Source organism: Lissotriton helveticus, chromosome 10 (genome assembly GCF_964261635.1).
Source record: "Lissotriton helveticus chromosome 10, aLisHel1.1, whole genome shotgun sequence".
Lineage (NCBI taxonomy): Eukaryota > Metazoa > Chordata > Amphibia > Caudata > Salamandridae > Lissotriton > Lissotriton helveticus.
Genome location: NC_136071.1, coordinates 991,966,200 through 991,988,645, shown reverse-complemented (window position 1 = coordinate 991,988,645; position 22,446 = coordinate 991,966,200). Strand labels below are relative to the sequence as shown.

The following is a 22,446-nucleotide window of genomic DNA, read 5'->3' as shown; positions in this document are numbered from 1 at the left end:
AGGAGAGAGATTCAGGGGGGGTTGGAGTAGGGGAAGTAGACAGATAAAGAAGGTGGGAAAGATGGGGGGAGGGGGAGGGTGAGAGACACAGCATGGGGAGAAGAGGGGAAGGGTGAAGGGGACACAAACCGGTAGACGAGTCAAGGCAACGTCCAAAGTCCACTAAGCTGTGATCCCAAGGGAAGTGGTATCCCTTCCCTATCTCTATTGCAAGAGGCTCCCTTTACGCAGTGGACTCTCTCAGAGAGGTCTCCGAGACTCCAAGGCCTACATACTGGATCCTTCCGCAAAAAGGGGAGAGGGAGTGCTTTGGCAAGGGGTGCCATACCATACCTCAAGTGTGAGTGGCTCCCTTGGCGCAGTGGACTCACTCAGCGGGTTCGCTGAGACTCCAGAGTATAAATATAGGATCTTTCCCCAACAAGGGGAGAAGGAGTGCTTAGTCAAAGGGCACAAAGGACAGGGGATAGGCAGAGTAGCAGGCAAGGGGAGAGATTCATGGGAGAGAGGATAGGGGCTAGGGAAGAGACAATAAGGAGAGACGAAAAGAAGTCTGCCTAAAGACCGACTGGGTAGGTGACGACCAAGGAGGGAATCCAAAGCCCATCTCCCCTATAGCTAAACCAAGTAGCTCCATTGGGCATCAGACAAAGTAGTTCAGTCTCAAAACATTGAACGAGGAGGGAGGGAGAGACATAAATAGAGTGAGGATGCGGTAGGAGACGATAGGAGAGACGACAGGAAGTGCAACAATGTGGTTCAACAATATACTAGAAAAAGATCAACAAGTAAACATTAAATAAAACAATCAGCAATACAATTAGGGGAGGAGTGAAAGGTGAGAGAAAGTAGTGGGGGGTAGGGGAGGAGAGGGAGTGAGGATAAGGGAAGAGACAACCATAGAGATGAAAGGAAGTCTGTCTAAGGTTCACAGCAAAACAGGGTGGGGACAAAGGGCAAGGGCATGTGAGGGCCGAGGACAGAAGCTGGAAAGAGTAAGAGCAGAGAGGGGGGAAGGTTGCATAAGGTGCATAAGGTTTGAACAGACAGAGGCACGTATCTCCTGCCTGGGGGCTGTATTGTCTTGTTGGAGAATGCGGGCAGTGAGACTCTGTTCATCTCCGATGGGTGTAGTCTCCAAAGCATGTGAGTCCTGCTGCTTTGTTCTAGTGCGCCCCATGGTGTCCTATGTGTCTTATTGTCTCAGGGCCTGTAACACTTCCCCTCGAGATCCGCTGGAACCACCAGTAGGCACCCAATGTATCCCACAGGACAGCAGCACCACTCCCACACCATTGGGGTAGCTTGTGAGTGCAGTTTCACTGTTAGTTCATAGGTCTGCAGACATCCTTAGCAGCACAGTACTACAGAGCCCAAGACAGCAGCACCACAGGCTATCGAGTGATCCTCCACACAGTCGGGTCGTGCGTCTGAGGCCCGATATCAGAGGTGGGAGGGGGAGGCACCAGCACACCTAGGTCCCTCCAAGTCCTATTCAGCACCCCTCCACTGCGCCTGCACAATGTCTTTGATAGTCTAGCTTGTTGATCTTCCTCACATATTGCTCTCCTTGTGTCAGCCCCGCACCGCCACTAGCACTCCAGTGATCAAAGTCCCCCAAGCATCAGTGTGTGCTCCAGCGTTCCCACGCAGTCATCACGGACCACATACGGCTGCAAGCCACAGCAGCGATGCCCAGCAGTCTTCTCTCCCATATGCGGGGCCCGCCTAAACACAAACCCGCAATGTGGGATGGGCGCAGGATCCACAAGATGGTCCCCGAGCAATCCCGTTCTCACTGCCTTGCCGCCCCCTCACCTACCTGAGTGTGTGTCCCTCCGTCGGTCTCTCCCGGGTAGTATTTCCCACAGTTCTCGGGAGCCGCGACCTCTCTGCACCAATTCACGCAGCAGGGCTTGGGGGGGGATAGCACTCCACTGGGACGCGGGCACCACCTCACCTCTCCCGTCGTTGCAGGTCCACCTCAGGTTATCTTCAGCCGCCGCGGGGCCCCCACCGCACGGGAGCACCGCAGATCACCCACCGCTCATACCTTGCTGTCCATGTCCCTGGAATCTGCCTCTGCCACGTTCTCATGTGCGGGTGTTTCAACCTCTTTGTTGGAAGAAGGAAATATTGTTTCCCCACAAGTATCTTCCGTTACCACGTTGACCTTGTTGGTGAAATAGGGACCTATCTTGCCTGAGGCTAACAGCCAGTCTCATCCTGTCTGCCCTTTCACAAAAACACTACTTGCAAATATGTGTCTCATGTTTGTAAGGGTGTTACTAAAGGCTGAGAAGGTCAAAAAATACTTCCCTATTATTTTAATAAGCTTTTCTCCAAAGAGAAGACCATTTGTGTCACCCTGAATATCCTTGTTTTCAAGGTCTCGAAGTTTGGGGGTTTTTCTCATTAAAATTGCTCTCCTACATTCGGTGGTTAGCCCTGCATTAGCATTTCCAGGGAAGCATAGTGTTTGTTGACTGCACCCCTGGAGGAGTTCAACGTCCACAGGGGTTCCCTTGGGAGAGGCTTCCTCTGCCAAGTCTAAAATTCTAGCTAGTGGTCCTAGAGTGTCTAGTACTTTGTCTTGGCACTGCTCAAGCCTTTTCCTAGAATCCCTTCCTGTTATGAATTGAAATGTCAGGAATTCAGGTTCTAAGTTAGGTTTCATCTCTGATTTATTGTCTAGGAAGGGTCTGGGACATTCTGCCCTCATTAGATTTTGGCTATTCTTTTTCAAGAGGCTTTGGGATCCAGAACTTTATAAAGTTTGCCATGTGGTCCATGGACCAACAGTCTGATCCTCTTGGGTGTGGGATAGCAGTAGAATTAAACAGCTCCACACAACCAAGGTCTTTAATAGCCTCTGAATTACCAAGGTGGTCCAAGTCCTCATCAAAGAGGTTGTTTTCTAGGGTTTCTAAGGGATTGAATACATATTCGTCTGCTTCACTATCCAGATTCATTGAGAAGGAACACTCATCATTATCTGTTTGAAAACTGTGGTCTTTTGAGCATTAAAGGTCACTTAATCTTCATGTGCTGCGAGGAACACCTGATCTATTTGCGCCTATTTGGCTGCTCTTGCCAATTGTGCTGTAATGAACACCCAGGTCATCCGTTGCACACAGGCTACCCAGGGATTGATCCCATTATTTTGTATAGCACACAGGCTATCATGAGGCTCACACTCAAGCGTTTTGTCTTTTTCAAGGCCTTACCTCCTTTCTTTAGTAAAGGGTTTTCCTCCCCCTCGGGGTTGAAGATTCTGCTACTTTCATACAGGCCACTGTATCCAAACTTTCCTCAGTGACCAGGGAATTAGTGGCTATAACTTATGCTTAATTGGATTTCCAGAAGGTTGCGAGGAGACCTCAATGGAATGCTTATTGGATCAATGCCCTTCTGAATTGCTACCAGCAGGAGCCCTTTCTCCATGTTTTTTGGTCGAGCGGGCCCACGGGGCATTAGTTTGCATACCTCCTGGAAGCAGGCCTCTCCTGTAATTGCGAAACTTGTTAACTAAATGAATAGAGACACTATCCTAAAAATACCCTATTAAATTAAAAACTGATGTACCAATAACATGTGATTATGATATTTCTGTTACACTGGGCTAGTACAGCAGCAGTATAAATCCATTTTAGGCCACAAAGCAGCGCCTTAGTGAGGTAAATATCAGTTATACTCTCCAATATCCAGCCAAACTCAGAGCGATATATTAGTCTAAGATGCTCTTCTTTGACTCCCCAGAGGAGGTATTCCAATGGACAGATGAACAGATCCATATCAAATCACATACACCACCATGCCCGGATTTCTCAGAGAGTGATAGGCAAAATAAGAAGAAAAAAGATAGCCGCCTCTTGTTGCCATCAATCTCGATTGTCTTTGCAGAACCCCATGAGTAAGGCAGATGCTCCAGTAGCTACAGGGGCCCTCAGTCCTCCCATACATCTGGGACATACTCTGATAAGTGACGGAGGGGATACTTATGTTTGATGAAGCTATCCTACATCTACAAAGTATATGATGCCCTGGGTGGCCATACAATGCCTTATCCAAGAACTTACATCCTCCAATAGTTAGATTAATGTTGGAAAAGGGGATCCATTGGGATGGGCTGGGCAAGACTCACTGTTGGGACTTGCCAACTTTACATTCCACAACAGATACTTCAGGGTTTTGGAGTATGAGGTAGGGGGAGCTATATGTTAGATGTTGTTGTATCAAACAAATATAGCACCAAAATAATGGCTCATTATTTGGTTATGCTGCTACTATAGTCATGTCTGTATGTTTTTTTTCAGTTCTTAGAACCTGTTAAATTTCCACTCCCTCCTTTACCATATATATGATTACGGTAACAATATGGCAACATGTGTACGCAGTCCCTGGAGGAGTACATCAGATTTATTTTGATTGGGGTTGTGGATTGGCAATGTTATACTAGACAAGATGAAGAAGGGGCGGTCCTCAAACAGACCAAGAGGAGAGGATTAGATGTCCTCTACTTATGGAGACCCAACTCATAGGGAACAAGGCCCCATACCTAGCCCAATGGAGATACACACAAATGTATAATTTCGGATGCACATGGGGTTACTGGGGTACAGGGATCGTGCCATCCCTTTTCAGCATCAGAATACCTCAGTAGATAAATATGATAGATATACAGTGGTCACTGGGATGTTATATGGAGAATCTAGCACGTTGCTCAATGTATATGCCCCACCGTAACTTGTAGATTTCTTTATCGAGTCTCTGACAAGGCAATAGGGTGAGCTGCTGGACGGGCTTGCAGTGCAAGGGAGAGATTGGAATGGAGTTATTAGTTCATCAGTTGACAGATGCCACCCACAGTGATCATTCAAGGCATCAGGCCCAACTCCTCTCTCTTCCTTCAGTTCAGCCCTGGACCTCATTGATGTGTAGTGCATCCACAACCCATTTGTGGGTAACTACACCTTCTACTCTTCCACGCATGGCTCCTACTCACAGCTAGAATATTTCATGATCCCCAGCAATGACTTACACAGGATGAGCAGTGTAACAGTACTCCCCAGGGACTTTTAAAAGCACTCTACGGTGGCCCTAGGCCTACAGATGGGACACAGAGGCCCTGTGTTTCATTGACACCTCTCGCCATGGCATCTGCAGAACCCAGAATATCACAACCACATGGAACACAGTATATATTGATACTTTGCGCACAATAGAGGTACTGTGCAGTCCCCTCAGACTTTATGGGAGGCCCAGACACCAACTCTTCGGGGTCAGGCATTATTTATTATGCAGGGGAGAGCCGGTGCAGACTGCAAGACATAGTTGCCCTGGAGACAGAGATCCTAGAGTTGGACAAATGAGGTCAGCAGACAGGGGTCCAACATGCATGCCGATAACTCGGCCTGGTAGCAGCAGTACCACCAAGCCCTGATAGGTGAGGTGCACCTTACCTGGCAGGCTTCTCAGTTGTATTTATCAGTATGTAGGGAAATTGCTCCATAGATTATGCCAGGGTGCCCCCAAAGCTCCCCTTCTCCCTAATTGGGAGTGGAGCAGGTGTCTCAATTATGGATCCTAGTGTCATAGCGAATGTCTTTGCATCCTATCAAGAGGGGATCTCCGCCAGGAGAGAGGTACTTAAGGAATGCAAATAAGGGAGTTTGTACAGGCACTTAGGCGCTGGTCCTTGTCCCCTATGGCCCAAGAACTGGTGCACTCTATGCTTTAAGCGGAAGAACGACTGGTGGTCGCGGCCAATATGAACTCGGACAAAGCGTCCGGTCCAAACAGCTTTCCCATAGAATATTTCAAATTATATGTCAAAGTTTTTATCTCACCTCGAGGATATGTTGTCTACAGCAAAAGGAGTCATGGCACTTGATTGGTGCCTGCCGAGATCGCAGCGTTCCCCAAGCCGGGGCACCCTGCGGATGATCCCACATCGTATCATCTGATCTCCCTCATACAACTAAAACTTAAGATTCTAGCCAAGGCTTTAGCAAATAGACTTATCACTTAATTCCAGATTTAATCAACCCCAACTAATCTGGGTTCATTCCCCATAGTGCCGCTCATATGGCGAGCATATAATACTTTAACAATTGTGGACGGGCTGAGGGATCCAGCGTTGTTTCTCCTAGCTGACATAGATAAGGCATTTGACTGGACATATTTGTTTCTTCTCCTTCAGCGCTTTAACTTTGTTCCAAGGTTGATCTCCTATATCTGAATATTTTATATGTGCTTGAAAGTGTCAGTAAAGGAAGCCGGGGCTTCGTCAGGTACCAACCCCACACAGCGGGGGAAAAGAAAGGGTTGTCCTCTGTCCTCCCGACTGTTTGCTATTGCCATGGAGCTGCTGGCAGTGTCAGTGAGGATGGACACGCAGGTCTGGGCATTCAAATGGGGTGACGTTCTGTCAGACAGGATTGCTTTCGATGCTAACAACATCTTATTCTTTATTACAATGCCGAACATGACAGGGCCACGGTGGGGCCATGCCCACATAGACTTGGCTCGGTGGAAGCTATATGAGTGGCCACAGACTGATTCCAATACTTAGGGGTTTATATTTCCTCTGTGGCTACTGTTATATGCAACACTAATATGGAACAAATAGTTATGCGTTTAAAAGAGGACATAAAGATTTGGTCTGGATAACTGATGCCTCTAACGGGCAGCGGCAGCTGGCACAGGTAAGCGTGTGGGCAGTGGGGTGGGGACGGCCGGAGGAAGTAGACAGACAATGGAATAGGTATAATTTATTTATTTAATTATACCTATTCTGTCATCTGTCAACTTCCCCCTTTCCACCCCATGCTGTCCCACCCCATTACCCCACCACCGCACCACCCCACCGTGCTTACCTGTGCTGGCTGCTGCTGCGAACAAGATGCTCAGCAATCTTCAAAATAGTCTCCATTCGACATCCCAATACAGTGGTTCCAAAAACTGAACTCCATCCTTAATGCCTTTCTATGGGAAGAGGGGTCCCCCGCATGTCACTCAGTGAAGGCTTCCAGTCAACATACTGTTGGGTTATTGTGGCAGTGAATGTCGAGCCTATTACTGGGTGGCCAATCTCGAAATAATAGAGTGGTGGTATGATACACATCGAGAGCCCGTGTATGCTCTTGATAAGATGGCACTGAGTGCGACTTTGCTGCAAGCATACCTATATGGGAGTGGGAAAGATCTCACTCTTCCCCTAGTGATGAAAGTGGATCTGGACCCTTCGACAATAAATGGTGGGCAGACTACGGAAGAAACACCACTCTGGTGTGAAGCTATGCTCCCACAGGTGGAAGCATTGGAGGGGTTCTGGAGAGGTGACCTCATCTGGATCTCCATATTGGGGATGTAATGCAGGGCATGGCCCTGAAGTCCTACCAGATACTCCAGACCGAGTTCCAGCTGCATCGTAGCCAGTTTCATAAGTTCCTCCATTTCGGCCATGCACTGTGTCCACCTATAAAGTCACTGATCCATTAAAAGGTAAATTTATTATGGGAGACTTGGGTGATAATAGAATCGCCAAGCTCTACCAGTCAGTGATCTCTAACCAACCAGATAGTTTTGAACCCCTGCGGGTCGCAAGGGAGGCTCATGTAGGTACATTAGAAAATTCAGACTGGACAGAGTTACTGGGTTCCCCATGAGGAGCAGCAATTCCGATAAGGCTCCGGCTAATTCAATTTAAGTACCTCCACCGGGTCTATCTGCCACGACATCTGCTATGGCATATGGAGGTGATTACTAACCCCACATGTCTCCGTTGTGGTGCAGAGGAAGGCACATTCTTTCACACAGTGTGGGGCTGCCCACAATTAGAGAGAGTTCAGAGGTGGTGATGACATGCTTGGACCGGGTCCTGTCCTGGCAAATCCCATTTAACGTTCGGTTGGCCCAACATCTTATGGATGCTGTAGGTGGGAATAGATATAAGATCTTACTCCTTGGCCTGGGATTGAGGCACATTAAACGTGACATAGCTAAAGAATGGAAAGCAGTAGCCCCTTCATCATTATGGGTCTGGAAAAAGGTATGTACCACTGTGTGGGTATGGAGATTGCAGTGTATAAAGCAAGGGGATACCCCAAAAACAACACAAGATATGGAAGAGATGGGCAGAGTATACAGGAATTAAACTAGCACCAGTCCATCAAAATCACCAGCTTCTGGAGGAGGACATTTTAATTTTTCACAGCCCAAAATAGACTGTACCGCACCGATTTATTGACGAATATGGGTCAATGTAACTGAGATATATTCCATATGTTTTTCTGAACTTCTTTTGCAGGCAGATGGGGCCATAGGATGAGGGTACGCTGGCAGAACTGTTATATATTATGCTTATCATTACACCTGACTATTCCTTTTATGGGCCATACTGACGGAGTTGGATTCTATGCACATACCTCAATAAAATGTGCTTCCACAAAAAAAACCTCTCACGCTGGGCAAAGTATATAATGTGTTTCAAGCTCTATCAAATGGACAGACACAAGGAGAGGATGGCTTTGCTGCCTAGTTCATTAAAAGGTTCACGAAGATATTGAATCTGTACATTTCACAGCTTGAAAATCAGATTTTGCTGGGGCAAACATCCCCCCACCTTCAAATAACTTGACTGTCTTAAGTGTGCTAAAAGAGAATAAAGACCCTAAAAAATTAAACTCCTATAGATCAGTTGGTTTGCTTACATCAGATTACAAGATAATAACTAAACTGTTGACTAACTTGTTGATAAATAAAGATTGCAATGGCTTTATTGCAGGAAGGCAGGTGTTAACAAATGCACATTATTCAATTGCACTTGATTTTTTTAAAATAGTAAGCGGGTTCCAACTTATATGTTTTTTTAGATGCTAAGAAGACCTTTAATTTGTTCAACTGGGAAAGTCTTTTTTTAATTTTAAAACCATTGAGCTTTCTATCTCAGTTCATTGATCGTAAATTCAAGCAAAGCGATGTATGCAATGTTAAAATGGGCACCAGGTAGAAATTCTCTTGGTTTCCCATTGCATTCTCTTTCTTTATCAAGCTGTTAGGGATTGTTACTAAATAGGATGACCATATCAAATCAAAGCCCCATAGAATAAATGTCCAAAATTGAGCTGTATGTGGACAACATTATTTTCATTTTAAGACCCGGGATAGAGGTCCAGCAAATTTGAACAGAATACAGGTTTTTACGAAATGGCTTTGTTAGACCTGGCCCTTTTGCATGTTTATCCCCAAACATTTTGTCTTTTGCCTCTATTTTCCGACCCTGTTTCTGTTGTGTTGTGATTATAGGATCCTGGGCAATTTACCTCTCCTGATCAGTGCTAAAGTGCATATTCTCTCTGTATGAATTTTGATATGATTTGTTATACATAATTGGCATACTTGATTTACTGGTAAGCCCCTAATAAAGTGCACAGTGCGTGCCAGGGCCTGTAAATCAAATGCTACCAGTGGGCTTGCAGCACTGATTGTGCCGCCCACATGAGTAGCCCTGCAAATGTATCTCAGACCTGTCACTGCACTGTCTGCGTGTGCAGTTGTAAACTGCCATGTTGACCTGGCAAGTGCACCCACTTTTCAAGCTCAAACCTTCCCTCTTCTTAAATGTAAGTCACCCCTAAAGTAGGCCCATGGGGTCCGCATGGGTAGGGTGCATTGTATGTGAAAGGTAGGACATGTACTGGTGTGTGTGACATGTTTTGATAGTGAAATACTGTGTATTTCGTTTTTCCGCCTTGAAAGGCTATCTTTCCAATAGGCTATCATTTGGGGCTGTGCTGTAACATTTTTACATGTGTAGCTTTCAATAGGGACAAGATGGGAAAATTGAGTTAAGGCTCTCTGAACTCAGAATGTATTAATGCACATTTTGTTAAAGGTGTTTTTTAAATGGTGTGTTTGAAAATGCCACTTTTGGAAAGCTGGCATTTTCTTGCTTTTACCATTCTGTGTGCCTCTGACTGTGTATTCGGCGTCTGGTGTTGGAGTGACAGGAGCTGGGGGTGTGCATTCACTCTAGGCAGTCACAAGGGGGTAGAGGTGTGCCTTGCCTTGCCTGGGGGATTTATCACTAGGCTGAATAGACCTGGTCTGCACTTAGAGTGGTGGGAGGAGTTTCGCTTACACCTGAGTAGGTTGTGTCTCCTTTGCACAATGCTGTCTCCACCCCCTGTGGTCATGCTGCACTACGATGTACAGGACTAGTTTGGACTGGGTTCAGAGACTCTTGCCACAGAGAGAACAATGACAAAATGCGGTATAAGCATTGGACCTTAAACCCCAAGAATTTAGATTACTTCAAGAAACAATAGACCCTGCCAAGAAGAAGAGCGGAAGGACTGTGTGAGGAGTGCTGCCTTTTCCGTGTGAGGGGTCAGTTGGCCTGCAGTTGCTGTTTCTATCTGTGGTGGAGAAAAATGACTGACTCTTTTTGCCCTGCTGTGGTATGCTGCTTGTGAAGAAATCTCCAAGTGTTTGGGTGTGATCACCTCCTGTTGAAGTCTCAGGGGGATAAAATACTTCAAGAAAAGTAAACTAGCTACATCTACAAGGAGGGCTGAAGAGCTTTGTGAGGAGTACTGCCCCTACTATGTGAGGGGTGCGTTGACCTGGAGTTGCTGCTCCTGCAGGAGGAAGGATTGGGCAGTTTGTCCCCTTTTCTAGAGGGAAAATCTGTGAGGAGCGCTTTTTGTTGCAAGTCCAGCATGTGATGAGCGATTTCATTCCTGCTGGAATCCAGGTTAAGGCCTTGTTTTCGAGGCCAGTGCAAGCGATCTGGGCAAATGAAACAGGCATGTGGGTAGAGCAATCGTTGGCAGTTAACTTTTGCCAACAATCAGCGCATATGTAGTGTGGCTCCATCTCCCCCAGTAGCATTGATCTATGTGCTACTGATTTGGGAAGAAGGAGAGTGGTGTTTGTACTGGTTTGACCCCCCATAAGCAGGAAACAATAATTACGTCGGAACCCCCGTCTCCTTTAGTCACCGGGATCCCTGTGTGAAGTCAACACCAGGAAGCTTGCTGAAACATAAAGTCATCTGCAGCCACCCTGCAAGCCAGCACCGCAGAAAGAGAATCAGATTAGCTCTGCTGACATCTCACTGTGAGCAGTGCTGGAGACAGGTGACCAGACAGCAGTGTGCTTAGACCGGGAGTCCTGCGAGGGCTTAAGGCCAGCAGGAGCCATCACACCTGGGGCCAGGCGGTCCTGCTTTTTTACAGCTGCACTGCATTCTTGCGGGCAGCCTCGTGATACCATTCGGTAAGAGAGGGACCCAACAAGGTCTCCCCATTGCTTTGGGGACATACCCGAAGGGCTTTGTGTGGGAAGGCAGCATTTACCCCCAAGCACCATATGCAGTCTCCTGGGCGGTCCTTTTGCCGAAGCCTTGTTAAACAAAGGTCAGGGAGGCCGTGGAGGGTCCCGGAGACCCGGCATTGATGGCAGCAGCTGCTCCACCTGTTTGCAGGAGCTACCTGTGTCAATCCACACCTCGGGGGAATTTGTTGGAACTTGCCAGACAGTGTAGATAGACATGACAGACATGACAGACATGATAGAGGCCCCCTACCCCCCTTGGGTTCAACATTGCCTTGCTGTCACTAGTAGGCCTGCAGGTGTTCCTGCTGCCTACAGTTCATAAGCTTTTACCGTATGACCCGTAAGAGAAGCACCAAAATGCAGTGACTTCATTGGGGTGGAAAGTGGTGATTCAGGTACAAGGATACCTGGTGATTTATTTATGATCTGAACTACTGTATGTTTATGTCCTGAGGTTAGCATTTATGTCGTTTTCATGCCATACTAAGACAGCATAACATAACTTTTCAGAAACTGCATGTTGGTGAAAGTGGTGGTGTAAGGTGTTTTCATGATATTTTCATGACGTGTGCAACATATGAGTACTTATCTTAGTGCACTACATGTGGTGCTATGAGAAATGCCTACTTTTCAAAGGGATTCATGATCCATGTATTTTTATGATGATTGCCTAGTTAGCAAAGTGATTTATGTTAATGTAGTCTAATGTGTTTCATGTATAATGCAAAGGATATGTTATATAACCTTGTGTGGAGTCTCTTTTTGCGGTGTGCTGAGTGTGTCACTGCTGTGTGTGTGTTGCACAAACACTTTACACATTGCCTCTGGGTTAATCCTGCCTGCTCTGCCAAGCTACTAAGGGGATGAGCAGGGGTTATCTTGGGTGTGTAACTCCCTTACCCTGTGATGGGTTCTGCCTGGCTTATATGCATACCCTAGCCAACCTGAAACCCCATTTCTAAATGGCTTTTATATAGAACACCATCATCTACGAATCATGCCGCAAATATCTCAATATTGCCAGATAGTATTGGGTTTTACATTTCCAATTGCTATCACTGGGATACCCATCTAGTGCAGGGCTGACCTCAAAAGAATATAAGAAAATGTACATAATAATACTTACAGGTTTAAAATTAATTTTGCAAAACCGGTCAACAGGGCTTCTGTATCGGCCCAAAATACATTGGGTTGGATTTTTAGGCCATACAAGAATGTAATGACCAGCTCCCATATGGATAGACTATGTGCAGGAAATCTCGTATTTGGAACAAAATCAACTTGATTAAAAAGAAACTTGATTTATACAGTCAACAGCGAGCTACCTTCTTTACGGAGCATCTTTTTGATTTGAATTCTCTGTTTATCTTGTTTAAGATGTTGGTTATTAGTGTTTTACAGTGCTGAAACCCTGATTCAGGACAGAGTAGTGCATACTGTGTCTAGACCCACAGTTCTATAAATTCTTCTACAATTTATCAAATTGGACTTTTCAAAATTGTAGGTTAAAATCTGAGTTTACCATTAAAAAGGATTTTAATTACATTGTTGTATATATCAAACATGAAATGCTTTTTTGTCCTTACTTAAATGTTAGTATGTAAGAAGGCAACTTAACGTTATCAATGGGACAGATAGACCTCACAATAGTTCATGACCAACCTTTAAATTAAAATGCACACTGCTCCTTAGGCCTACCTAAGAGGTGACATTTATATAATAACTTGGAAGTTTAAGAATTGACAAGGGAGTTATACTGCCAGGTCAAATTGTCAGTTTAAAACTGCATTCGGGCTGCAATGGCAGAACTGAGACATGTTTTAACAGGCTACTTGAGTAAGTGATGCCATAACTGCAGCAGACCCATTCGTACCATTTAATTTACAAGACCTTGATGTATGGTACACTACTCTACAAGGGGCTTATAAGTAAATTAAATATGTCAATTAGGTGTAAACTAGTTTAACCATGTTTATGGGAGAGAGTCAAAGAGCTTTAGCACGGGTTATTGGTGGTAGAGTGCATGGAGTCCTAAGGCCATCAAAACCTAACTTAAGCAGCAAAATGGAGATAAGTAGACAAAATGTTTGTGGAAGACCAACCTAAGGTTGACAGGTCTAGCACATGGGAATCTGATTCTCTGTGTTCTTTCTATTATGAAGGATCATATCCACTTAAGGCTAGTCCTTAGATGCTTTTGTTGTGTAGCCTTCCTGTGAGGCTGGAGTGTTATGCAGTATTGAATGCAGCTGAGAGGTCAAGCAGTATAATAGCGCGATTTCTCCATAGTCCAGTATGGTGCAGATCTAATCTGTGGCAATAATGAGTGCTGTTGCCATGCTATGGTAGCTTCCAAAACTAGCCTGGAAGTGGCTGAGTAGGCTGTGGAATTCAGATTGGTTAGGGAGTTGTTGGTTTATTGTTTTCTCTATTATTTTGACTGGGTATAGAAGCAGGAAGATTGATTGGGAGTTGCTCATCTACCAGGGTTGGCCAAATATTTATGAGGAGGGCCATAACTGCTGCATGTTTCCAGCCCTCAGGGAAGATAGCGGGTATGATGGAGGAGTTTTGATGTGGATGAAGACTTTACTAATCAATAGTCCTCCCATGTTGTGGATGTGATGGGGCTAAGGATCTGTTGTGGACAGTTTTCACGAGTGAAGGGGTGTCTTCCTTGTTGAGTGTTTTCCAGTTGATAGTAGAGTGTCTTGGCTGGTGGTGGGCAGGTTGGCTATGATGTCCTTGGGGTTGGGTTATTGCTCTAAGTTACTGTAGATCTTTTTGATTTTGCTGTGAAAGAAAATTGAAAGGTTGTTGCAGAGTTTCTGAGAAAGAGTGATGGAGTTGGCTGTGGCCTCTGGGGTGATCAACTACTTGATGAAAGAGAAGATCTTTTTGCAGTTGTTGGAGCTAGCCTCAATCCGTTCAGTAAAGGCTCTTCTCTTAGAATCTCTCAGGAGATGATGGTAGTGCCGGAGCGCAGCCTTGTAGGTAGATCTGGTTGGGTCTTAATTTTCTTTCCGCTGCTTGCAGTATCTTTGGGAGTCCTGGAGTTTGCTTGCATACCAGGTTGCCTGTCTGTTAGTTCTGTGATGTTTATGAATTTTGTGTGATTCAGTCTGCACAGGTTTTTATCCACTGGTTGAAGTTAGTGATATCCTTCTTAACGTTGTTGGTGGTGTTTGGTTGGACCATTTCATGGGCCCTGCACCAGTTAACTTCAGTTATTTTGCTTTAGTTTCAGCTGGGCAGGTTGATGCTGGAGGGTGCTTTGGCTTGCGGTGTGGAGATTTGCAAGTGTATAATGGAGTGGTCAGTCCAAGTAAGTTGTGAGGCAGAGTTGTATTTATATTTGTTGCCGGAGGGAAAGATGGGATCCAGGGTGCAAACTGCAATGTGTGCGGCGTCTGTGATGAGCTGGGAAAGTCCATTGTTGTTTTGTCTTTCGAGGAGGTTTTCCAAGTGGGAATTGAAGCCACTGTCTAGTATAACATCCTTGGAGTTGTTGGTGAGGGGAGTGATAAAATCTCAGATGATGTTGCTAAAGTTTGTTTATGGTCCTGATGGTCTGTATGCTACAGTACTTTGCAGGGTGAAGCTGCCATTTGTTTGAATGTGTTTGTTGTAGTTGTGACAAATGCAATGGTGTCTTTATAGATAATTGTGAGTCCACCTCCCAGTTTGTGAAGAGAATGTTGGCAGAAGATGATCGGGTCAGGCAGGTTTCCATAAGGAAGAAGAGGTCTGGTGCGCTGTTTCTGGGGAGGCTCCCCATTTCAATGGAGTGTATGCTGAGTTTCGAGGAGCATGCAAGTGAGTGTTGCTGAGAGCCAGGTGTGCTGTGTTGTGGGATGCTGGGCTGGGTGGGAGTATGAGTGTGGGGGGTTGTGTAAGTGGCTGCAAGTGAAGTGACAGGGAAAGCCATGCTTTGTGGAGGCTTGCTGCAGCAGTGGGCTGTTGGACATTCTGGTGGAGTGAACGGAGTGTAGCTGCTGTGTAGCATTGGAGGCTTAAAAGGCCAGGGATCATGGTGCCGGGCAAGGTGCAGGCATGGACAGGTTTAGAAAGGCTTAACTTTGGTGTGCCCCCTGCGCATGCCCACTGCACAGTAACCCAGAGGCCGTCATTTATTAGGTCCTGGGAAGGGGGAGGAGCGCACAAGGCTGGTGGGCCGGGACACAATGGGAAGGAAGAAAATTCAGGAAGAACACGAGGGAGAGCCGGTAAGGAGAAGGAGAAGGGGAAGGCAGGAGGCAGGTGGGGGGCTGTGGCTTCCTGTAGAGGCAAGTGAGGCAAGCGAGGAGGAGAGAAGCGGCACAAGAAGAGAAGGAGGCAGAAAGGACAAAGGCACATGAGGGGTCTAAAAGGCCCAAAGAGAGGCACAAGGATAGACAGGTCAAGTATGGAAAAATTAGCAAATAAAGCACAGGTGTAGAGAAAAAAAATAGAGCACAATTGTGGAATAAGGAGCTGATAAAGCACAAGTGTGAAAAAAGAAGGGCACACATGTGGAAAAACGATAGACGGGAACATCAATGTGAAAAAGGAAGAAAAAACGTGCACTAGTGTGGAAATTGATAGAAGAGAGCACAATCATTGAAACACTAGAGAGAGGAGAGATCATGAAAAGAGCACGAGAAAGATCGCTAGGGGTCCAGAAAGAGGCAAGCAGAGGAAAGAGAAGAGCGGAGACTGCAGGAGGAGAAAGGAGGAGTCCTCGAGTCACACATGTCGGATCCAAAAGGTTCTAGATTGGTAGGAGGACTAGTCCCAGGTAAATGGGCCTAGGCACCTATCTGCTTCCTCCATTTCATATTTCCTGTCTGCTGTGTATGGGGGTGTAGAGAGATTTTTATTCTCAGATCTATATCAATCAATCAGGGTTGTTTAAAGTGCGCTACTCACTAGTGTGGGTCACAAGGCGCTGGGGGGGGGGTGCAGCTCCTGGTCAGCCAAAGAGCCATGTCTTGATGCTCTTCCTGAATGTGTGCAGAGTAGGGGAGCGTCTGATGCTGACCGGGAGTTTGTTCCAGGCTTTGACTGCGATGTAGGAGAAGGTCCTTCAACCTGCTCTCATTCTGTGGATGCCTGGGGTTTCCGCCAGAAAGAGGTCGACGGAGGCGAGGTTCCTTATTGTTACGTGGAAGGACACTCTTTTGTTAAAGTATTTGGGTCCACACTTGTGGAGGAATTTGTAGGAGTAGGTGAGTAGCTTGAACGTTACTCTCTTTTCAACAGGGAGTCAGTGGAGGTCTCGCAGGTTTTGCGTGCTATTCGTATGCCGTCGGATGCCGAGGACGAGTCTGGCCCCGGTGTTCTGAACGGTCTGGAGTTTGTGAAGCAGGGTTTTGTTGATTCCCACATAGAGGGCATTTCTGTAGTCCAGTCTGCTTGTTATGAGTGCATGGGTGACAGTCTTTCAGGCTTTGGGGGGATCCACTTGAAGGTATTTCGGAGGATGCAGAGGGTGTTAAAGCAAGTGGTGTGGGAGGAGTCGAGCATGATGTTGTGGTTTCGGGCATGGTCCGTGGGGGTGGGGGGGTGCCCGGTGCAGAGGGCCACCAGGAGTTGTCCCACGCAGAAGGGGAGGCTCCGAGGACTAGCACTTCTGTCTTCTCCTAGTTGAGTTTCAGACAGCTGCTGCACATCCAAGCTGCAGCATCTTTCATTCCTTTTTTTAAGCGGAATCTGGTTGTTTCGGGGTCCTTCGTGACGAAGGATGAGCTGAGGTTTCACCGGCATAGGATACGATGCTGAGTCAGTGCTCTTTGACGACGGCGGCGAGGGGGGCATATAGATGTTGAAAAGCGTAGGACTGAGCGATGATCCCTGTGGTACAATGCACTTGATCTCTATGGGTTTGGAGAGAAAAGGTGGGAGTCTGATCCTCTGGGTTTTGCTAGCGAGGAAGGAGCTGAGCCAGTCAAGGGCAGTTTCCTGTGTACCGGCATAGTGGAGTCTGGCTGCGAGGGTGCGGTGGTAGACGGTGTCAAAAGCTGTGGAGAGATTGAGTAGGATGAGGGCTGCGGTGTGGCCTTGGTCGAGGAGCGTGCGGGTGCCACCAGTGGCGGTGATGAGGGTGATCCCGGTGTAGTGGTTGCTGCAGAATCCAGATTGCGAGGTGTTGAGGATGGAGTGTTCTTTGATGAAGAATGTTGACGATCTTCTCTGTGACTTTGGCTGCGAAGGGAAGGAGAGAGATTGGTCAGTGGTGTTTCAGGTCCACTGGGTCTGTCAAGGGTTTTTTGAGGAGTGGCTTAACTTCTGCGCATTTCCAGTCGTCTGGGAAGTCGCTGGATTTGAAGGTGGTGTTGATGGTGCGTCGTAGCTGGGGCGCAATGGCGGTGACGGCTCTGTTAAAGATGTGCGGAGGGCAGGGGTCCCCTGTGACTCCTGAGTGGGTGTTCTTCATGGTAGTGGTGGCATCTTCAGTTGTGACTGGGGTCTAAGTGGTGATGGTGGGCCGGCTATCGTTGCTGGAGGAAAGGGTGGTTTTTGGAGTCTGCTCGCTGAAGTTGTCGTAGAGGGTGTTCATTTTCAGGTGGAAGAAGGAGCTGAGCTTGTTGCAGAAGTCTTGGGAGCAAGTGATGTCCGTGGCTTCTCTGTGGGGCTTGGTAAATTGCTGGATGATGTTGAAGAGTTCCTTAGATTTGCTGGAGTTGGTGAGGATTTTGTTCCGGATGAAAGTCTTCTTTGTGGATCTTGTGCGTTGGTGGTATATTCTTGTAGATGGTCAGGTCTTCCATGGCTTTGCTGTTTCTTCATCATTTTTAGAGACGTCTGGAGGAGCGTCTGGTGGTGTGGAGGGATGTGAGTTTATCTGCGCAGTTGGTGGTCCAATGGTTTAGCTCCTTGATGGCAGAGTTGGCATCGGTCGGCGGAAGTGGTTGCGGTTGAGGGTGGATTTGAAGTGCTTCTCTGTGACCTTGCTCCAGTTCCTTTGTGGAGGGCGAGGAGTGGGCTTGGGAGTGGTGACGGTGTTGAAAGTGAAGAGTATGCAGTAATGGTCCATCCAGATGGACTGCGTGGTGTGGCTGAAACAGATGTTGTTCCCACCTGCGAAGATAGGGTCTAGGATGTGTACTACCTTGGGGGTAGGGGCGGTGACGAGCTGTTGCAGTCCAATATTGGTGAGATTGTCCAGGAGGGCAGTGGAGTTGGGGTCGTTGAGGATGTTGAGGTGGAAATTCAGGTCTCCGTTGAGTATGTAGTTGATGGAGGTGATGGGGTGGGGTGCGACTAGGTCAGCAATAGTAGCGGTGAACAAAGCACAGTGCCAGTGTGTCTGTAGGTGAGGGTGCCGCGAATAGTGGTTCTAGGACGGGTCTGGATCTGGATTGGACTAATATTTGGCTCCGATATCTAGTAGTTCTAACCTCTTGTTATGCTCGAGAATATATGGCCCTGTCATGTAAGTGAACTCTTCTGCCTATGCAACTTTCCTCCTGTGTACGTAGAGGGCAGAAGCTCATGAGAAATGAGGAGACTTACTCCACCTGGAAGTAGGTCGGAGGACGAGCTGTAACTAGATACTTGTATTTCTTGTTGGTGAAACGTCTCCACTGTTTATGGATCTTGTGGATGCTGCTGCAGAGAATTCCCAGGAACCAAATGGATATTTTGATATAGATTTGAACTAGTTTTATGAGAAGTTGTGCTGCAATATGAACCCATGGATTTGTCGAATATGCGTCTCTTGGAAAATATGGACACATTAGAACAATGTGCAGAACATTTTCTGCAGGTTTTAGCTTTATTGGATTTAAGAAAAATACAGAACAAGGTCCAAGCATAGCAAGAAATTCAACTATGTCTGATTAATGCCAAGAACATTTTACCATTAAGTGCTATAGTAGTGTGTCAGCACAGAACAGATATCTATGCTCACACTTTTGTTATTTTAAGTAAACAGTGGTCCTTATAAAGAAACCGGATAAAGCTGTGATTAATATAGACTAGAATCAGAGCTATATTGACACTGTCCAGAGGGGCAGTAATTGTAATGATTGATCAAAGCCAACAAAGATAAACATACAACAATAATGTGGGACACAGTCCTGCGTCCTACATAATCACAAAACATGTACATTTAGACGAAAACAATCAGGCAAGACAAACGCTGCTTGGAATGCAAACAGTTAGAACAAGCTTACAGACGACAGCCGTTGCACTTGTTTCATCACAATCGATTAATGTGCAAGCTGTTTTAACAAGTCAACGACATTTCGATCCTTTAACATAATACTAGGATCATCCTCGGGACGGTTTAATACAAGCCTTAAAATTGGTGCCTCTGAAACATTTTAAGAGAAAAAGGCAAGGAAAAATATTTTTGGATATGTGTAGAAGAGAAAAAATAAAGTACCATCCTAATATTACAGTTTGTTAGTTGTAAAGCTTACAGCTTTGCTCTGCTGAAGATGTTCAGGCTCCAAAAATGTTAGTTTTATTTCCCACTGCAATCAATTGTATATTGAATAGTTAAAGACCGGGATGAAAAGGTTTTTTTGCGGAAAAAGTCTGACTATTTGCAATATACACTACTTGAATTTTGAAGATGTGAGCATCACGCTTATTCATTAGACAGCATTGAAGCAACAACTAATTATGAAGTCTGTTTATGGCCAGGCCCGGTTGTACATTTAGACGGTGAATATACGCTCAAAATATCCTGGGAAAAGCACCTGAAATGCTTTAACAAGAAGCCTAAAGCAATATCAAGTAGAAGGCATCATTCCCTGATAAAGCTGTACCCTATGTGTTACATTGTCAATGCCATCACACTCAATGTCCTCTTGAAAGCATGATATAAAAGTCTAGTTTTCCATAAACAATTATAATCAATTCATTTTCAATAAGTATAACAGTAACGCAACTCATTAGACACTATATAATCGGTATCCAGAACATGTTATGTCATAAAAATGTCTTTACCCACAAACGTATTTTCTCTTAAACCCACAACGTTATTTGTACCAGATATTCTTGCCACTTCTCTCTAGTTCCTTTCATTTTTTGTTGGCCTGGGGATCCCTCCTTGCAAAATCCCACAGTTCCCCTGCCTCATTTAGAGGTGGAAGTGCCAATAGGTTTCCAATAGTGGCCCATCTTCCACAGAGCCTTTAGCTATTGAAAATCAGGAGGGCGATCCTATTAATGGCATGCATTCAGACATTCATGTGAGGCATTGCGGTCCCAGACAAGCATAAGAAATGCCGAAACACAGAGAGGAAAGTGCTTCTGCCCAAGGGCCATAACGTGTTCTTTTTGTCATAATTAGCCCCCTTTTGGTGAGTTTGGTTTGAGAAAATACAGTGCCTTGCAGGCCACCATAACTTTTTTTTAAACAAAGTCCTCCCACGTTGTTGGCAGAATCACTTTCCGAGAAAACTCTACTGGAGTGCCAAAAAAAGGCACAGTGGTTTAGCAGGTTTCATTTAAAGGATGTATTCAGAGAAGTATCCATAGCAATGTAGGCAAGTTTGGACTTCCCATTCTGCTCTCTATTTTTTCTAGTAAGATTCACATTATTTTACCAATTTAAGGGCCCATTTATGGGGAATAAGCATAGTTTTCTTGCTGCGCAGCCCTACGCCAATGTGAAAGAGCAGAAATGCATTCCTGTCCTTTCTCCCCTGCTGGCACACATTTTGCTGCCTTATGCCAAAGCAGGCATCCTTGAGTGTATGCATTGCAGGCAGGTTTGTGCAGGTAGGGGCACCTTCCTACACAAAAAAAATCCCAAGAGGCATTTTCATCTTTATATGTGTGCTGCAGAATGCAGCACACACGGAAAAAAGAAAAAAATTAGAAGAAATAAAAAGACTTCTCCTTGTTACACCTGCTCTGAGGAGGTGTCAGGTTTTGCAGGTTTAGATGATTCAAGTAAATCTGAGGCATCGCCAAAATCCTTGGTGCGGCATAGGAAAACTCATCGCAACACTCATGGAATGCCTTTATGGTGCAGAGAAAGGCAACACAGTGACTTGTGTTGCCTTGCCTTACTCCATATCTTTGATGCCTTGCAAAGCCATACATTCTACAACATACATAGAAATAGGAAAATACATTTTGGGATTGTTTTTGTGCAAAAAGGTTTCCCTTCCTGCACGAAAACAACCCTGACTGCAACAGACTCGCCCTAGCACCATGGTGCTTGGGTACCTAGCTTGGTGTGTGGCAGCAAATTGTGCAACAGTGCAGGGGGAAAGGACAGGAATGCACCGTATTCTAAAAATATGGTGCATTCCTGCCTTTCACATTGGCGTAGGACAGTGCAGCAAGAAGACTTTGGGTGCTGCCTTATGCTAATTTGTCATAAACTAGGCCCTACGTTTGTAGTCATTAGTTATGGGACCATTATGTTGGGCAATGCATACACCTTCGACTTCCAATTATCAACAGGTAGCTTCAAATTTTTTATAGACAAATGGCTTTAGTATTCATATAAAACAAGCAGATTCAAGCTCCTATGGTCGAAACCTTGATAATACGTGTATTGCCTTCTTAATCATATAAGCATCATAACTTTGAAAGGACTCTTACCATGAATTGCCATACAATCCATCTTTCATCTTTTAAATCTGGCTCCATTTAATATATTTGTGCACTATAAGAGTGCTGCCTTGTTTGCAATATTCCTTATATGATGTTTTTTGTATCGTTTTTATAGTAAATACAATTTGAGTTACTACAGAAGTTGGGGGCATATTAGCAAGAACCTCGTTAAAATTATTGCTGTTTTAGCGGCAGAATACTGCCGCTAAAACAGCAATAATGGGCTTGCTAATATGCGTTATAGAATTCCAATAGAAGTCCAGGTTAGATGTGCAGGACATCTAACCTGGGCTTCTATTGGAATTCTATACCGCCTATTAGCAAGCCCATTATCGCTGTTTTATCGGCAGTTTCCTGCAGCTAAAACGGCAATAATTTTAACGAGGTTCTTGCTAATATGCCCCTGTATCCCTTATTTGCATTCTTTAAAAATGGTTTTTCGAATTAGGTTTGGCGATGCAAGTGTAATTGTGTGATACACTTTCTTTAAATCAAACCTGTGAAGTAGCTGCAACTTTGTGTCTCTCTCTGATCCTGGTTATA

The 22,446-nt window shown here is 45.6% G+C and overlaps 1 protein-coding gene across 3 annotated transcripts in view; it reads left to right on the top strand.

The window, feature by feature from the left end:
- The window catches only part of LOC144784709 (ATP-dependent translocase ABCB1-like), a 916,046-nt gene that overhangs the window by 389,679 nt on the left and 503,921 nt on the right, over positions 1-22,446 (top strand). The gene's annotated exons all lie outside the window — the stretch shown is intronic.